The following is a 15,148-nucleotide window of genomic DNA, read 5'->3' on the forward strand; positions in this document are numbered from 1 at the left end:
GTAGATAAAAATCTATCTGTAAGAATTATTAATACAGTCTTTTCGCTCAATAGGTATTTACTAAAGAGTATTTTGGTGCCCTAAATGAATGAAAGAATAAAACATATTCATAGTTTGCTCATTTGAGAGTTGCTGAGCTCAACAAAGATTTCTCTGTTTTTCCCCCTATTTTCCCCTAATACACTGAAGCATTTTCTTTCAGAGTGAGAAGAGAATTTAAAATAAAATTGCATTTGCTTATGGATGAACGATCAAAGGATCAAATCAGAAATCTAAAACGACCAGTTCTGAACTCTCTAAGGATTCAGTTTTGCTTTCTGCAGTTTCATTATTGTGTTAGCTGTTTCTTTTTTGCTGAAGTTGCACTGAAATTGGATGGTGTGAAACAGATCTTTAAGAAGTTTCTCTTACTTGCTTCTATTGCATTGTCTTCCAAATGATGTTAACATTCACTGGATGCTTGCAGTACTTAAGGAAACCCTTTCCCTTGTCAGCCTTGAATACACATTCAGTCCAGATCTCCACATGAATCCTGATTGCCTTGGCATCAATAGCAATAGAGTTTGTGAGATCATATAAGGGTATAGTGGACAATTAACACAGGAGCCCTTAGATTAAAACTGCCACAGGAGCTCTGAGTGGCAAAAGAGGACAGAGGGCCAGTAATAATACTTGGCATTTATTTAAGTATTTAAATTTCCAGTGCTGTCTTTTCCAAACAAAGCACCCTTGGGTAGAAAGTTAGTTATCATCACTATATAGATCAGCATAAATAATCAGAGCACAAAATGGCCTGTTGTAAGCCAAGCTCATGTCTATGAGCAAGAGGGTTTTATAGCAACAAATTGTTGGCAACAATTAGACCCTTATTCCTGGTTTTAAGCAAAGCCTTTAGAACACAATTGTTTCTCATATTTAAGAGGACAAATTTGTGAAAGATGTCTAAACCTTAGTTATAACCTCATCATTCTGTGCTCCCTGATGTGAAACTGGCCTCTTACCAGATGAATAGAACATGACCTACTGTTTTAGTAGCATCAAATATTGTGAGGGTATTGCCATCTTTCTGGTGCCAATGTGTCTTTGGTTATTTAAGGTCTGAAGAAAAATACTTTATAATATGAACACAAGTAAAATACACCTTATTTTTGTTGTGTTGATAGTCCAAAGACTACTGGTAAAAAAAAAATTCCAGCTATCCTTATTGCCTTTTGTAGAAATGTAGTGTCAGTGAATATTTATCATGCTCCCTTGCTACGTGAGATACTCTTTTACGTATTCCTGAAATGTGGAAATAAATTTAAAAGTTGATGATGCAATTTGATTAATCTGCACTATGATTTATTATTATTATTATTATTTTTTTTTGGTATGCGGGCCTCTCACTGCTGTGGCCTCTCCTGTTGCGGAGCGCAGGCTCCGGACGCGCAGGCTCAGCGGCCATGGCTCACGGGCCCAGCCGCTCCGCGGCATGTGGGATCTTCCCGGACCGGGGCACGAACCCGCGTCCCCTGCATCGGCAGGCGGACTCTCAACCGCTGCGCCACCAGGGAAGCCCTGCACTATGATTTATGAGGCTGTGATTTTTCCACAAAGGTAATGTTTCTTTTCATACTTTGAGTGATACAGGATAGCAACTAGTTAAGGACAAGAGCTTCCAACATTAAACAGAAAATTTCCAGTGTTTTAAAAAAAAAGAACATATTGGACTTCCCTGGTGGCGCAGTGGTTGAGAGTCCGCCTGGCGATGCAGGGGACGCGGGTTCGTGCCCCGGTCTGGGAGGATCCCACATGCCGCGGAGCGGCTGGGCCCGTGAGCCATGGCCGCTGAGCCTGCGCGTGCGGAGCCTGTGCTCCGCGACGGGAGAGGCCACGGCAGTGAGGGGCCCGCGTACCGAGGGAAAAAAAAAAAAAAAAGACATCTTGACTGTAAGCAATGAGCACTACTAAGTATCATCTTGACTGGATTCTCTCATGTTCTGTTTTTTGTTTATATGTATTTTCTCAGGTGTTAATTCATACACCTGCTCTTTTTGTGGGGGGAGGGTTGGGGTTTTTTTCCCTTGGAGGGAGGTGCTTGCTTCAGTGTCACAGAATTCCTATAATGATTCATCACATAATTTTCTATATGGAAGTCACTCTGGTAGGTTGGGAACACAAATGGGTATCACCCGTGGCTTTTCATAAGCCTCTGATAACTTTAGATATACTTTAGGAGAAAGAAGAAATATCTTACTCACATTATGCTAAATTAACAGCAGCTATTTATCTCTCATGAACTTGTGTTCTATGAAACACTGCCCAGTATCTGATAAGCAACTGGATAGTAGGGGACTATGTGTTACTTATTATTGTGTCCTTCAGTGTCAAGCATAAAACAGTACACATTGTAGGAAATTGATACATGTTTGATGAATTGGAACAATTCATTGAAAAAGTCCAGTTTGCAGATAAAACTTCAGTACATAAGGGCAAAAAAAGATTGACTTGGGGGAACAAAGCATCCTCAGTTCTTCTAATGTTCCTAACATTAAAACCACATATATTTCTATTCAGAAAGTATATTACCAAATCCAATTGGGTGTCATTTAAAGCTTGGGGGAAAAATATGTACTAATAAAAAGTAATTTTAAATTTCTTATGTATTATTGTGTTTGATAGTTTTCTTTGGAGAAGTAACAAAGGTTCTTTTTTTGTGTGTGGTACGCGGGCCTCTCCCGTTGCGGAGCATAGGCTCCGGACACGCAGGCTCAGCGGCCATGGCTCACGGGCCCAGCGGCTCCGCGGCATGTGGGATCTTCCCGGACCGGGGCACGAACCCGTGTCCCCTGCATCGGCAGGCGGACTCTCAACCACTGCGCCACCAGGGAAGCCCCAAAGGTTCTTTTTTAACTGTCACGGAAAGAAAGTGTTGCATCACTAGTGGGGATATGGGGATGGGCAGCAGAAGCTTCTCAGGGCACTTAATTATATCAGTCTAACTTACTGTCACCAGTGTCACATCTGGATTAATCATGAGATAAGTTTAAGAAATGTCTAAAAATGGCAAATTATAACATAAAACTTAAATGTAAGTGCCGTTATCATTAAAGAAATGAATGAAAGAAAAAGCCTCATGACTTTAAAGAAAGTTCTGTAACAGACATCAGCTGTTTCATTTATAAAATGAGAAGAATGGATTGGATAATACTAAGGTCCCTTCCACACAGCTTGCTTAATGCTTTTTCAGGAACAAAAAGGTCTCGTGGCTGAGACAAGGAATTGACAAAAAACAGTTCCTATGAGAATAGTGGAAAGGATGATGATAGAAAAATACATAGTATCACCATTCTGTAGCCCTGTACCAGACACTCTTGTTATTTACCTGATGTCATCCACAATTAGAGCATTTTACCAGAGTTTGCCCTTAAAGGGATTTACTGTGTTCTGAAAATGGACTACACAACAGTGTGGCAGTCAGGAGATTTTTGCTTCAGTCCTGAACCAACTTTCTGAGCTTCCTTTACTCTGCAAGCTGTTAGTCCGGGATTTAAATGTTGGTGTTCTCCACTATATTGTAACCTCTTACAGGGCAGGGATCACACCCCATTCAGGTCTGTATCCCATTCTACCTTGCATAGTGCTTTGCAGATAGTCGGTACTCAATAAATGTCTTTGGAATGATCTCTTTGTTAATGAAATAATAATGAAACCGAACTCTTTTTTTTTTTTCCCCTCTCTTTTATTTTCCTTTTTGGCCACTGTGTGTAGCTTGCGGAACTTCCTCAACCAGGGATCAAACCCGCACCCCCTGCAGTGGAAGCACAGAATCTTAACCACTGGACCACCAGGGAAGCCCTTGTTTTTTTTTTGGAAACCAAACTCTTAAATAGAGGTTCACATAAAGGAATATAATATTCAAATAGTACCTACCACCTAAAATGTATGCTTTTCCTTATGCTCATTAAACATTTGACCCTTTCTTCAGAATCAGATCAGGTTCAGCCTTCTCCGTGAAGCACTAATTGGTTGTCACAGCCTTTGATGATGGCTTCTTCTTATTTTTTTGTACCACTCAGGTGGCTGAGCATATTGGGTCTGTATCACATTAGATTTTCAGTTTATCATAGGGAAGAGGAGTTCAGTGTCTCCTTGTATCCTGTAAGCATGGCGCCATCACAATATAGGTGCTAAATAATTTTTTGATGATGATCTCAGTGATCGTAATGATCAATAATAAGTGATTTACTGTTGAGGGTTCAGATCAGTTGCTTATAGCAAACCCCAGATACTTCACTTACATGTTTTCTAGGAGGCAAGTGCTTTGGGAGTGACAGCTTTGCTCCTGTGTTCCTCAGTACAGGCCTCCCTTCCAAATCCCTGCACCCTGGCTCAGCTTGTACCCAGCCATAGCCTTCTCTATATTTTATTGTCATAGTTTTTCTGGAAGCCAGGGGATTTGGAGAAAGAGCAAATGTTAAAAACAAAAAAGTCAAAATGTTTTTCCATGAGTTAATTGTGAACATACTGTACAAAGGGTAACAAAAGAATAGACATTATAGACACTGCAGTTCAGTATAATCTAATGGGATACTCTGGATACACACAATTGAAAATATGTAAGAATGTATAACATAGAAATACAAATGTATATATGATATATGAACAATTCTATCTCTATACTCAGAGCCAGAAGTAGTCAAAGAAGGCCTGATGGAAGGAGAGAGGCAAGAAGAGGGGAGAAGGAAGGAAGGAAGGAAGGAAGGAAGGGGAGGTGAGATGAGATGAGATGAGAATGGGTCCTAGGAAGGAGGGATGGTGCTGTGTGAAGCTTTGGGGTGAGTGGGGATGACCTCTGTGTGGTATATTTAAACGACTGGGTTACTGGAGCGCTCACGTGCCACAGCAGGTTAAGAGACTGGTAGAGTAAGGAGGAAGAGGTAAACTGAAAAGGGACCAGAAGGCTCAGTGTAAATAATGGACAGTGTCTATGAGGAGCTGCTTACAGATGTGCGATGTATTCAAAACAGCACTTGAGGAAGATGAATTGCACTATAACAATAATAGCTAACATTTATTGAACACTTACTATGTGCCAGATGCATATATGTAAGTGATTTATGTATTAGCCCATTTCATCTTACCACAGCCCTATTAGGAAGACACTGACATCTCTATTGTACAGGCAAGGAAACTGAGGCGAAGATCTGTTAAAGTGCTTCTGAATAGAAGACCTAGAATGTCAACTTGGGCTGTCTGACTCTAAACCTGGTGTTCCTACCCCTTATGTGACGTGGCCTCTCTTTCCATAGAGCTCTTTTTTTAAAAAAATTTATTCGTTTTATTTATTTTTGGCTGCATTGGGTCTTTGTTGCTGTGCGTGGCTTTCTCTAGTTGCAGCGAGCGGGGGCTACTCTGTTGCGGTGCGTGGGTTTCTCATTGCAGTGGCTTCTCTTGTTGCAGAGCACGGGCTCTAGGCATGCAGGCTTCAGTAGCTGTGGCACGTGGGCTCAGTAGTCGTGGCTCACAGGCTCTAGAGTGCAGGCTCAGTAGTTGCGGTGCACTGGCTTAGTTGCTCCGCGGCATGTGGGATCTTCCCGGTGCAGGGCTCGAACCCGTGTCCCCTGCATTGGCAGGTGGATTCTTAACCACTGCGTCACCAGGGAAGCCCTCCATAGAGCTCTTTAACTACGTGACAGAGAGCAAGGAGATTCCTGAGGAGGTAAGTTTTGGTAGTCTGAGGCATATAGTGATTAGACCCTGAGCATGGATTGTGATCACAGAAGAAGTGAGGAAGGGATGAAATTCGCCCATTGGAGAATCAATCAGACTTGCTTAGATATATTTGAAAATGCAGAAGAGAGATATTAGGAAGGTAAGGATGTTTGTGTCTATATGACTTAATTCCAAAAATATTTATTGAGCACTTACTATATGCCAGGAACTGTGTTACATGCTGGGGCAGGAAGAGTGACCCAAGTAGGCGAAGTCCCTGCATTTATGGAGCAAGATTGTGTTTTTAGTTTAAAAAAAAAAAACCCAGAAAAAGAGTTATATGCATAGACTAAGTCTAGAAGGAATCCACCAAACTGGTAACACTGGTTGTTTAGGAGGGGAAGAAGATGGAAACGGGCATGGGTAGAAGGGAAACCAGTGTTATGCCTACTGGATTTTAACACATCATGTGTAATCTATTCAAAAGTCATAATTATTTTTTAAAAACTGAGATAATAAGACTGTGTACTAAGAAATATATGTGTATGTGTGTGTGCTTGTGTATATTTGCCTGTGTACGCATAGACTTTCTGGCATTTCATACGAAGAACTAGCAAAACTGGATGCTCTTGGAGAGGGGACTTGGGTAGGTGGGGAATAGAGGTAGGAGGGTGACCTTTCACTCTACACTCTTTTGTATCATTTGCATTTTTATGAATTCAGTTACTGAATATATTATATATATAAGTATTAATTTAAAAATTGAGTTTTGAAAATAGTAAGCAGAAACCTAGGAATAGAGGTTTTATATACAAAGAAAGTCGCTCAAATTTTTGACACTTTTTATATACTAGCGTGCTTTCTCCAAGTTGTAGCATTCAAAGAATGTTACAAACTTAACATTCAAAGAAATAGTATGTGTGTGTGCACATTTGGTGTAGGGAAACAAAAAACGTTGGTGTTTGTGAAAATAAGGGAACTGAAGTATTCTGGCCTTTGGCTAATGTAGGAAAAACTTCTCAGCTATCAAAATTCTCTAGATAAGGTTTCAAAAGACGCCTGAGGCAGTTTCACTTCATACAATAGACACACTGTTGAAATAGGTTCAGCTGGTGGCCAACCTCCACCCAAGGCTTCAGGGGTTTTGTGCTTTCTTGTACAACTAACCCCGACATGACAGCTTGTACTGGGCTTTTAATCTGAATTGATGCACTCAGTCCCAAACAAGTTTGGATCATGAAACCCCTTATTCTTTCACAGAACTAGGAGGGCCAAATTTGGTGAAATCATGATTAGAAAATTTAGTTTTGTTGCAGATATTTTAACTTTCAGAGTTTTAAACAGCTTTACCGAAGTAAAATTGATGTACAAAAATTGCGCATGTTTTGGTATGGGTACAGCTATCACCATGGTCAAGATAACAGACATATCCATCGTCTGTAAAAATTGTGCCTTTTTGTAATCCCTCCCTCCTGTCACTCCAGGCCCTCTCCCCTCCCTAGGCAACCACTGATCTGCTTTCTATCACGATAGAATAGTTTGCATTTTCTAGAATTTTATATAAATGGAATCATTCAGTATGTACTCTTTTGTCTTCTTCTTACACTCAGCATATTTAGAGGTTTATCTATGTTGTAAGTACCAAGAATTTTTTTTCATTAAAATATTTGAGATTATAGGTCCACATACAGTTGTAAGAAATAATACAGTGAGATCTTGTATACTCTTTACCCAGTTTCCCCCAATGGTAACATCTTATAAAACTATAGTACAATATGACAACCAGGATATTGGCATTGATACAATCTACTAATCTTATAGTCTTTTGTGTGGGTACATTTAGTTCTATAGTTTTTTTTAAATTTAAGAGTAATTTATTTGTTATTGATTCCTTTTTAATTTAATTTTTATTTTATATTGGAGTATAGTTGATTTACAATGTTGTGTTAGTTTCAGCAAAGTGATTCAATTATACATATACATATATCCATTCTTTTTCAGATTCTTTTTGCATATAGGTTATTACAGAATATTGAGTTTCCTGTGCTATGCACAGATCCTTGTTCATTATCTATTTTATATAAAGTAGTGTGTGTATGTTCATCTCAAACTCCTAATTTGTCGTCCCCCCACACCAGTTCTATACAGTTTATCACAAGTAGGTTCATGTATCCACCACCCCCTTCAAGATACAGAACAGTTTTATCACTGCAAAGTTCTCATTTTGCCCTCCTATAAGCTCACCAACCTCCCAACCATACCCCTCACATCAGTTTATTCCTTTTCATTGCTGAATAGTATTCCATTGTGTGAATATACCATAATTTGTTTTTTCATTTACCTATTGCTGGACATTTGGGTGGTTTCCAGATTTTGACTGTTACAAATAAGGCTACTATAAACATTGCATTACATGTACAAGTCTTTGAATGAACATATGCTTTCACTTCTCTTGTGTAAATATATAAGACTGGAATGGCTGATTCATGTGGTAGTTGTATTCTTAACTTTTTAAGTAACTGACAAACTTTTTCAAAGTGGTTGTACCCACTAGCAGTTCATGGGAGTTCTAGTGGCTACACATTCTCTCCAACACTCCAACCTTTTTTAAAAATCAGCTTTGAGGGACTTCCCTGGTGGCGCAGTGGTTAAGAATCCGCCTGCCAATGCAGGGGACACGGGTTCGAGCCCTGGTCCGGGAAGATCCCACATGCCATGGAGCAACTAAGCCCGTGCGCCACAAGTACTGAGCCTGCGCTCTAGAGCCCGTGAGCCACAACTACTGAGCCTGCGCTCTAGAGCCTGTGAGCCACAACTACTGAGCCTGCGTGCCACAACTACTGAAGCCCGTGCGCCTAGAGCCAGATCTCCGCAACAAGAGAAGCCACTGCAATCAGAAGCCCGCGCACCGCAAGAAAGAGTAGCCCCCGCTCATTGCAACTAGAGAAAGCCCGTGTGCAGCAACGAAGACCCAACACAGCCAAAAATTAAATAAATAAATAAATAAATGTATTTATTTTAAAAAATCAGCTTTGAGATATGATTCACATACCATACAATTCACCCATTTATTTAAAGTATACAATTACATTGTCTTTAGTGTATTTACCGAGCTGTGCATCTGTCACCACAGTCAATTTTAGAACATTTTCATCATCCCCAAAAGAAACCCCACATCACAGCGAGGTCACTGACTCCTCATTCGCTCCCCAGCCCTCAACACCAGTCCTACACAACCACTAATCTACGTTCTGTCTGTGTGGATTTGCCTATTCTGGACATTTTACGTAAATGGAATCGTACAATATGTGGACTTTTGTGACTGGCATCTTACACACATTAGTGTTTCAAGGTTCATTCATGTTGCAGCATGTATCTGTACTTCATTCCTGTTTATTCCATTGTATGGTTATACCAGAAACCCACTCACTAGTGTATGGACATTTGGGTTAACTCTACACTGCAGCCTTTTATTTTAAAATTTTTTTATTATTTTTTGCTTTTAAAAAATTTATTTTATTTATTTATTTTTGGCTGCGTTGGGTCTTTGTTGCTGCATGCATGCTTTCTCTAGTTGCGGCGAGTGGGGGCTACTCTTTGTTGCGGTGCGTGGGCTTTCTCATCGCGGAGCACAGGCTCTAGGCATGCAGGCTTCAGTAGTTGTGGCATGTTGGCTCAGTAGTTGTGGCTCGCGGGCTCTAGAGAGCAGGCTTCAGTAGTTGTGGGCGCACAGGCTTAGTTGCTCCACGGCATGTGGGATCTTCCCGGACCAGGGCTCAAACCCATGTACCCTGCATTGGCAGGCGGATTCTTAACCACTGCGCCACCAGGGAAGCCCTACACTGCAGCCTTTTAAATTGCAGCCATTTTTATAGGTATGTAGTGATACCTCATTGTGATTTTTAGTTTGCGTTTTCCTAATGATTAATAATGCTGTATGTCTGAAAAAGTCTTTATTTCATTTGGTTTTTGAAAGGTATTTTCAAAATACTGTGTAGAGAATTCTAGGTTTAGAAGTTTTTCTTTCATTCCTTTGAAAACGTACCGGCTTGCACTGACAAGATATTTGCTCCCATCTTTAGCTTTGTTCCTCTGTAGGTAATGTATCTCTTTTTTCCCTTGGCTGTTTTTAAGATCTTTTTTATCACTGATTTTAAGCAATTTGATGTTTCTTCATGTTTCCTGTGTTTGGGGGTTATTAAAATTCTTGGAACTGTGAGATTTTAGTTTTTATGACACTTGGGAAACTTCTAGCCAGTCTTCCTTCAAATAAATATCTTCACCCTTCAGGAACTCCAATTACATGTACATTTGGCCTCTTGAAGTTGTCCTATTAAGTTAAGGACAACTTAATAGGATGTGTTCTAGGAGCAGCAAGGAGCCAGCATACCTGGAGTGGAGTATCCAAGGGGAAAGTAGATGAGGTTAGAGATGAGGGAATAAAATTGAGTGAAATGGGGAACTATTGGAAGATTCTGAGCAGAGGGTTTTATACTTTTTTCATTCCCTCTTACTATGCCTTGCACTTCTGTTCAGTTAAGTATTTGTGGACTGATTTCAATGGGAACCATATGTGAAAATGCTGACTTAAGAGTTACATACTAATAGTGACGACTGCTGGATAGTCCTAGGGCAGCCAGAAGGGGAGTTGTTTTGAGGCAGATAAAACATAGTGGAAACTTCAGGCTACACCACCGTAGCTAAGAATAATTTAGAAATACCATTAAGATAATTTACATACTTAAAAAAAGGTCTTCAGTCCCATTGTCTCATTCTTTTGAATGGAAATAAAGGAGGCTTCCCTTTGTCTACTCCGACAACACATGATAGCTTTTTATACTATGACCACAAGCAGTGCATCACAAATATAGTGTCATTGAGTCACAATGTAGTGTTTTTAAAAGGAGAGTACAATGTTAAGATCTGATAATTTAATAAGAAAGAATCTGATCAAATTTCCTTCTAGGGCATAGAACAGTTAGCTACTAGATTAGTGACTTTTTGGTCATAATTGTCAGGTGCAAGAAAGGTTAGACTGTGAAGCAACCACTTTAATTAGGTTCTACAATGATAATTATTTGAAATGTGATGACCTGCTTTTCAGCTGTAAGAACCTTATGTTCTAGGAAGTGAGTATTGTTACACTTGTTTATATGTATTTTAATAACATGTTTTATAAATGCCTGATAAATAAAATCTTCAAAAAATTACTCAGAATTATTCTGCCTTAGCATAGAGTTCATCTCCTCAGCACAGGCGGTACCAGAACTTCACTGTTTTTTGAACCTCATGAATGAGTGAGCTGTGTGGTGGGTTAGCATCTGTCCCCAAATGCATTTGGATCCCTGTTTTCTTTATCAGGGTGGCACGGCTTCCACAAAGATGGGAAAATGACACTCGTGTCATGTCTCTCCTCCCCTGTTCCCGTTTCTACATTCTAAAGTACAGAGCTCTATCAGCGCTACAAAACGTCTGCTGACTCCTATCAGTCCCAAACTGTTACCAGCTTGCAACCAGATAAGGACAGAAACTGAGGGCAAGCGTTTAAGAGCTTTTATAACACTTGACAGAGTAATCTGTCGGTTGAACTTTTAAAAATCAGGCTTTATCTTTTTAAAAATTCATTTTCATAGTAATTGACTTACAGCAGTTTACATATGACAGATTGGAAACAAAAACTGGTCCTTCATGTCAAAATTTTTTTTTTTTTTGCGGTACGCAGGCCTCTCACTGTTGTGGCCTCTCCCGTTGCGGAGCACAGGCTCAGAGGCCATCGCTCACGGGCCCAGCCGCCCTGCGGCATGTGGGGTCCTCCCGGACCGGGGCACAAACCCGTGTCCCCTGCATCGGGAGGCGGGCTCTCAACCACTGCGCCACCAGGAAAGCCCTGAAAACTTTTTTTAAAATAGGTTCCTATACCCTCACTTGCCCTGGATTCTGCACGAACCCGTGTCCCCTGCATCGGCAGGCGGACTCTCAACCACTGCGCCACCAGGGAAGCCCCAGACCTATAAGTTTTGATAGCTTCAACACATTTCAATGTACGATTATTTAACCAGTTCCTTACAGGCCCCCAGGCCTATGTTAAGCAATTCTTTCAAATTATAAGTAAATAAATTGAAGAAGTTTGCATAAGTTTATTCTTTACGAAAGTGCCCATAATCTCACAGTCTCAGCAGAGCAAATCTGGGTTCCTTTATCCACCTTTTGGCTTGTTAAACTCAACATGTCCAAAAGCAAACCTGTTATCTCCTACCCCAGTCCTCTTCCCTTTCCCGAACTGTCAGTAGAGCCAAGCCAGAGAACACTAGGTCTTCTACTTACCTCTTGAGTGTCTCATGTTTATCTGTTGCAGTGACTTCACTGCATTAGTTGTAACATTGCTTACCTCTCCTCTTGAAGGAGTCTAACTGGTCTTCTGACATCGTTTTTTTTCTCCCCCCTTGGCCGCACTGCGCGGCTTGCAGGATCTCAGTTCCTTGACCAGGATTGAACCTGGGTCGTGGCAGTGAAAGCCCGGAATCCTAACCACTAGGCCACCAGGGAACTCCCCAGCCTAACTTTCTGCAATCCATTTTGAAGCTCCCTCCAGGATTTTTTGCCCCCAAATTCAGTTTCTTCAAAAAATTTTCCTTATTATACAGAACACTTTAGCTGAGAACAATTTCTAGAGTCAGCTATGAGCCGCCGGTAGCCAGTACTGGGGTGGGGGTGGGGGGCAAGCCAAGGGGGAAATGAAATCCAAATTTAGCACCAAAGTACCCACTGGCAATCTTCCCACCGTCTTAATCACTTTCCCTCCTTCCTCCGCACTCAGTCCCTCCACCTAAATGGAGATTCTTGCTATTTCTATAGCAAGCAATTCACCTGGAACTCTTTCAAAAAAGATCTGCTTAGAAGGCTACATCCTTGCTTGTTATTTAGTATATTCCCACAGCTCTTAGCTCAAAGATGACCTTCTTCCATTAAATCTTTCCTAACCTCCTTGGGTAAGAGGCTCTTGCAGCACAGTCACTATCAGATCGCTGTTTTGTTTTTAAATACAGCAGCTTCTTATTAGTTATCTATTTTATACGTATCAGTGTATACGTGTCAATCCCAGTCTCCCAGTTCATCCCCCCCCCACTTCCCCCCTTGGTGTCCATACGTTTGTTCTCTACCTCAGATCACCTTTTATAATCTACTTCCTCTACTAGAATGAGATCCTAGGAGGGACAGTGATTATGTCTTACTCATTTCTATATCCTCAGCATCTAGCACTATGTCCTCCTGCATTTAATTCACACCCAGTATTTTTAACTATTCATGTAGTTTTACCTAATTAGTATAGTGAGCACATTTCCTTTAAAATTTTAATGTACTTGCATAGACATTATGACCAGATTAACTGGGACCCTAATTTTTTACATCTAGTTTGTTTCTACAAGTGACTTCGTATATGGCTATCTATCTACATAGTCCCTCAAGTTAAAAATGCACTGCCAGATCATCCTTCCTAGGAACTATTTTCCAGGTTACCATCATTGAATTGGTATATATTTCCATAAAAGCTTCACCAGCATTAGATTTCATTATTGTTCCTTATTTTGCAGGCTTCTAATCCTTGCAAAATACTGAGGGCTGGTTGGGGAAAATGTTGACTGGGAGATACCATGAGCCTGCGTGGAGCATCAGGGTGAAGGACATCACAGGGTTAATGAAGGCGGCCAACTTCCAGGGTTCACCTCAACCTTACTACTATAATGCTAAAACTGAAGTCAGAAGAAGCAAATGTACTATCAAGGATGGGGAACTAATTCTTTTTTTTTTTTTTTTTTTGTGGTATGCGGGCCTTGCTCTGTTGTGGCCTCTCCCGTTGCGGAGCACAGGCTCCGGACGCGCAGGCTCAGCGGCCATGGCTCACGGGCCCAGCCGCTCCGCGGCATGTGGGATCCTCCCATACCGGGGCGCGAACCCGGTTTCCCTGCATCGGCAGGCGGACGCGCAACCACTGCGCCACCAGGGAAGCCCGGGAACTAATTCTTGAATTGTAAATAAAGTAGATGAAATAACTGAATTCCCAAGTTCTAGGTAGCTATAAAAGGGAGACTTATTTGGAAAAGAAGGTTTAGCTGAGAGACTGCATAGTGATGAAGAAAATGAGCCCGTTTTGAATCTAGACATTTCTACTTGTGCAACCTTGGGCAAGTTACTTTAAACAGGACAGTTTGGGGAATGTGTTTCAGTCTTAAGTTTCCATTAACTAAATCCTCCTCCCCAAGGACAGGAATAGTATGTTACCAGAATAAAGGAGACAAACCATATGGTCATTTCAGTGGATGCAAAAAGTGGGCAAGAGGGGACGGGGGGTGGACGGGGGGAAGGAGTCTGCCAAAATTCAATACCCATTCATGAGAAAAACAAAGCAAACTAAACAGAAGTAGACTATGTAAAAGGTATCCATCTAGGCATCTACATAAAACCAATAGCATTCTTTTTCTTATTTAATAAATATTTATTTAATACAAATACATTTTAAAAAATTTAATTGGAGTAAAATTGCTTTACAATGTTGTGTTAGTTTCTGCTGTACAATGAAGTGAATCAGCTCTATGTATACCTACATCCCCTCCCTCTTGGGCCTCCCACCCACCTCCCCCCATCCCACACATCTAGGTTGTCACAGAGCACCACACCGAGCTGAGCTCCCTGTGCTGTACAGCAGGTTCCCACTAGCTACCAATAGCATTCTTGATGGACTGCTCTTTTCTTCCTAAAATTGGGATGAGCATGCCTTAACAGAAGACCAGGATAAGGCTGAGGCGAGGAAAGCCCCTAGGGAGCAAAATGCAAGGATGCACTCACTCCCAGATGCCCACTTACATCACCCTGACACTACCTCCTTGAATTTTGCTCCCTAGGTTGTCTTCCCAACCTCATCTTAGTAGGCCTGCTCTTACCACTTATACTCAACATGTATTAGAGGTCCTAACAGGGCAATAGAGAAGAAAATAAAAATTTTTTAAAACCAGTGAGCTTAAGCAAGGTCTCATGATACAAGAAATAAAAATTTTTTTAATTGTGTAAGTTAGCAATTGGAAAAAAAACAATCCCATTGATAGGTTTTTAGCATCAAGAAACCTAAAATAGTTATGACATAATCAATATCACACAAGACATTACACAAAATATTGCTGAGAAAAATTAAAGATGACAGATGGATTCAACTCAATGCTAATTAATCATAATGCCCATCAGGCTTTTAAAAAATAGAAATCAACAGGCTTACTTTAATATTTACACAGAAATACAAAGTACACGAAATAGTCAAAGCAGTAAGTAGACCTACACTTACATGGTCAACCTAATTTATTAAAAGGCACCAAAGTAATTAAATGGAAAAAGCACAAATGGTGCTGGATTAACTGATCATATGGGTAAAAATGAACCTCGATCTCTACTTTGTATCACTTGG

Source organism: Physeter macrocephalus, chromosome 10 (genome assembly GCF_002837175.3).
Source record: "Physeter macrocephalus isolate SW-GA chromosome 10, ASM283717v5, whole genome shotgun sequence".
Taxonomy (NCBI): domain Eukaryota; kingdom Metazoa; phylum Chordata; class Mammalia; order Artiodactyla; family Physeteridae; genus Physeter; species Physeter macrocephalus.